Source organism: Nuphar pumila, chromosome 2 (assembly GCF_984573655.1).
Source record: "Nuphar pumila chromosome 2, dmNupPumi1.hap1.1, whole genome shotgun sequence".
In the NCBI taxonomy this organism is placed as follows: domain Eukaryota; kingdom Viridiplantae; phylum Streptophyta; class Magnoliopsida; order Nymphaeales; family Nymphaeaceae; genus Nuphar; species Nuphar pumila.
Genome location: NC_143250.1, coordinates 71,645,463 through 71,650,501, shown reverse-complemented (window position 1 = coordinate 71,650,501; position 5,039 = coordinate 71,645,463).

The following is a 5,039-nucleotide window of genomic DNA, read 5'->3' as shown; positions in this document are numbered from 1 at the left end:
CATTTATATGCAGACAAAGAGAAGTGGGCATTGGCATATGGAAGACAATACTTTTGTGCAGGTATGATAATCACACAAATAGCTAAATCTATGCATGCCATATTGAAAAAAATATTATATTCATGTTTAACAATGTTTCATTTCATGGAATAATATGAATTATTTGTAGACGATCTTAGACGGAATGAGCTTGAATAAGATGTGAAATGCTTCAACACCCGCCCTATAACTTTGGGCATAAAAATATTGACGCGACCTGCAGATCTGTATACACTAACTGTATTTGAATGGACTAAGAAGGAGGTTATACAGGTCATGAATTACAACATAGAAGAACGTATATAATATGAGAATATACACAAATACCATGTTGTATGGGATGGCGAAGAGTATCCAAAAAGACAAGAAGCACATGTTACGTATAATGTTGACAACAAAATAGTTGAATGTATGTGCAAAATGTTTAAATTCAAAGGTATTTTATGTCGTCATGCATTAAAGGCACTTAATCAAGAGAAGATATAAGAAATACCTGAGTCATATATAATGCGAAGATGGACAAGACAAGCAAAGATTGAACTGCTAGAGACAAATAATGTCAGTCCATCTAGTGTTGATGAGAAGTGCCAGATAGCCTTCCGTTACTAACAACTGTGTAGGTCACTTATGCATGTTGCAGATTTGGCATCGAAAAGTGAAGAAGCCTATGTATGTATGAAAAACGTGTCATGGGAATTACTTGAAAAAGTGCAGTTAATTTACCATGAGTCTGGTGCAGCTCGTAAAGATCAATCTAAGAAAATGGGATCGAACAAAGTAGGTGAAAATCACGCTTCCCCTTACCCTTGTGAGAAGTTGCACCGAAGCGTAAACATCATCTTCGACAAGTCAGAAGTAAACATGGTAAATTATGATAAAAATATTCACCTAGCGAAGGGTATCAAAAGGAAACTTGCCTCTAATCGCGGTCGCCGGAGGACAAAGGGTGCACTGGAATTGGTTGGCAAGAAAATGTCTAAGAAACAACCAAGCCCTTCGCATGAACAGGTATGTAATAAAGTATATTTCTTCCCATGTAAATTGTATTACGTGCAACCTATCAATATCTTACTTGTGTAATTTCCAACATGCACCAATACCATACAGACGTGCACTATAATGTTGGAACCTGCAATCCACACGACCTTTTTGAGTGGAACGATGGCATGAGTATGACAAGTCTTTTGGTATATAACAATTTGGGAGAATATTAGCATTTCTTGTTGAACTTAATATAGTGTCTGATATTGTTCTGTTTCATGACAGGCTTTGTTCAATTCAAAAGCGAGCAACGCAATACAGGAATCGCGTGTGGATTCTTCAGCTTCAAAATAGTTGTAGCATTTAATTTTCATATCTTACAAATCGTTGTAATGTTTAGCATTTTATAATTCTTTGTTGTAGTTCTATAATTCTTTGTTGTAAATCGATAATTCTTTGTTGTAAATCGATAATTTTGTGTTGTAATGTTATAATTCTTTGTTGTAATTCTATAATAGAAATCATATTATAAATATCATAAAAATTGATACTAGAAAATACATAATATCTTACACATCGATATACAGTAATTGAGCATAATATATTACAAATCGATATATGAAAATTCAACACAATAGCTTACAAATCGATATTAACAAACAAACCCATATCTCACAAATCGATACTCGAAAACACATAATATCTTACAAATCGCAAAATAGATTAACGATGTATGCGGTGTACAAAGGCTTGTAATGTTGGCCCTTCATCAATGAAAATCCAATAAGCGATTAGAGACATGTATTGTTCATAAATCGTTGTGATGCTCACCCTACGTGAATGAAAATCGCAAAAGAGATTAGTGATGTATGCGGTGAACAAAGGCTTGTAATGTTCGCCCTTCGTAAATGAAAATTCAATAAACGATTAGATATGTGTACTGTTAAGAAATTATTGTGATGCTCACCTTACATGAATGAAAATTGCAAAAGGGATTAGCGATGTATGCGGTGTACAAAGGCTTGTAAAGGGATTAGCGATGAAAATCGTAAAAGGGATTAGCGATGCATGCGGTGTATAAAGGCTTGTAAAGAGATTAGCGATGAAAATCGCAAAAGGGATTAGCGATTTGTATCATTGAAGTAAAACCCAAAACCCTTAAACCTAAACCCTAAACCCCAATCGCTGGTAAAAGCGATTAGGAAATATCGTTGACATAGACATAGTCTGTAAAAGCAAATCGCGATAGCACGTAGCCTTCATACGTCATTGTGTAAATCGCGATGGCACGTGTCATTCAATTAGACAAAGCTCATTGTCTAAAAGACAGAAGTCATTGTGTAAATCGCAATGGTATAACGACTTACATAATGACATCTATGTCAGCCACATTTGAATAAAAATCACACTGTGCATGAGTACAAATCACGGTAAAATTGCACGGTCAATGTTTGTGCAAATCATTTTAGACTTTTATCAATCATTATGTAAATCAAGATAGGAACACAACTCATAAAAGCAAATCTGTGGCATTTTCATGCTACATAACGCTAAATGCTTGTTTGATTTTTATTTTCGAATGCCTATCATTATAACAATTTTTTTAGTGGCATTTGTGTGCTACACTTATACATAAATCGATGTTAACAAAAACATCATATCTCATAAATTGACACTAGAAAACACATATAATCTTACAGATTGATATACGACAATTCAACATAATATATTACAAATCGGTATACGGCATTTCAGCATAATGTCTTACAAATCGATATACGACAATTCAACATAATATATTACAAATCGGTATTAACAACCAAAACAATATCTCACAAATCGACACTAGAAAACACATAATATCTTACAAATCTATATACGGCAATTCAACATAAGATATTACAAATCGATATTAACAAAACAATATCTCACAAAAATTGATATAAAATCTTAAATTATAGCGGGATTTATATTGTTGTGATTTGGGCGCTTGAGGTGGTGATTTGCGTACTCAACACACATGTACCAGGTTCATAATTTTGGTTTATGGATCAATATAAATTTTGTACACAGTCTTACAAAATTTGTTACAAATGTCTGTATACAAAAAAATTGGAAATTGAAAGTTGAACCAAAAATTGCTATTTCTCTCTCAACAGTAGAACGTAACCCTCTTCATATTATCTTTGAGAACAAGTAGACGTTTAAAATGACTTTCTCTTACTCCTGAGGGCCTCGCGTCCTTCATAGCTTTCTAGGTAATCTTGCAGTCTGGATTTTTGTATCTTTCTCAACTAGAAAATCCTTCAATTCTTCACATAGTTCTTTGCGGAATCCAGGTATATCATCCTGAAAAAAAAATTGAAAATGAGAACAATATAAAAATGTAGTCATTAATAATAAAAGTTAATAAAACATGTTTAAGTGTACAGAATACAACAGTGAATTCTGGTGCTTGTCCATAGTATATTGCTTCAATATACTTCATTACAAAGATGCCACAATCGACGTCATTATTTTGTAAAGGAGCATCCTCTGCGACGTGAAGCCTCTATAGGCCAATGTCGACACCCAACATGTCTTTGAAAAATCTAACCGGTGGTTTATACAAAAGCAAGTAAATTCTGGGCCACAGTACAAGATACAGTAATCTTAAAGATAAAAACTTACCAAATGCATAATGTCACGGTCTACACCAATGTCATAGTCCAAGGAGTTATATAACCATATTTTTTGTTCTTGTACATCCAACACGTATAAGACCCAATGCTTTTCCGATTGCCACAATGTAGGAATCAATATACGCAAATCAATTATAAAATATCTTAAAAAATAGATATGGAAATGCGGACTGATACCATAAAAATCGATGTGAAGAATCAGCATATAAATTGATATTAAGAATCAAACCAATATCTTAAATCGATATTAGGAATCAGCATATAATCAAAACAACATCTTAAATTGCTATGAAAATTCTTATTGATAGCTTAAAAATAGGTATTAAGAATCAGCATAGAAATCGATATTAAGAATCAACATAGAAATCAATATTAAGATTCAGAGCAATATCTTAAATCGATTTAGAATTTCGTATTGATATCTTAAAAATCGATATTGAGAATCAAAACAATATCCTAAATCGATATTAACAATCAACATAGAAATCGATATTAAGAATGAGAACAATATCTTAAATCGATAATTAGAATCAACATGGAAATCGATATTAAGAATGAGAACAATATCTTAAATTGATAATTAGAATCAGCATAGAAATCGATATTAAGAATCAAAACAATATCTTAAATCGATATGCAAATTCCTATTGATAGCTTAAAAATTGATATTAAGAATCAAAACAAGATCTTAAATAGATTTAACATCTTACAAATCAATATGGTCACAAACCTTTTCACTTGAACAAAAGTCTGCCATTTGGTCATCGTCACCCCAATATTGTATTCCGTCTAGAAATTCAGCCACGTATGGCATTCGGTGGACAATACTCTGTTAAACGGAATAGTAATAATAATAAGTTTAAAACACGAAGGTACATTAGTAAATAAAATGACAAAATAAACATATAAGATAACTGATATACCATAAAATAAGGGGTGATGATGCAGACCGACATGGTTCTTCCCTTGCTTTGAATATACATGACGAAATCGTGTATAGTCTGTTTACATCAAATATGTATTTGTTAATATACATGCCCATGACATACATTAATGTATAACTGATAGTGGTTTCATACGTACAAAATTACTGATAGTGTGTCCTTCTACAAATTCATATCGCATCCGGTCGATGTTCTCTTCGAGCACTTTGCTGAGTTCTCTGGCACCTTGTTTTGTAGATACTGCACTAAAATTAGCTGAATATTCAGTAAAATAACTATAGCATTATATTCAGTAAACGAATTGTAAACGACGTAAAAAAGATGAAGCAGGTTATAGAAATCGAAGGTACCCTTTTTTGCGGACATTCGACTGAATCGTAGCGTCCTTCGACAT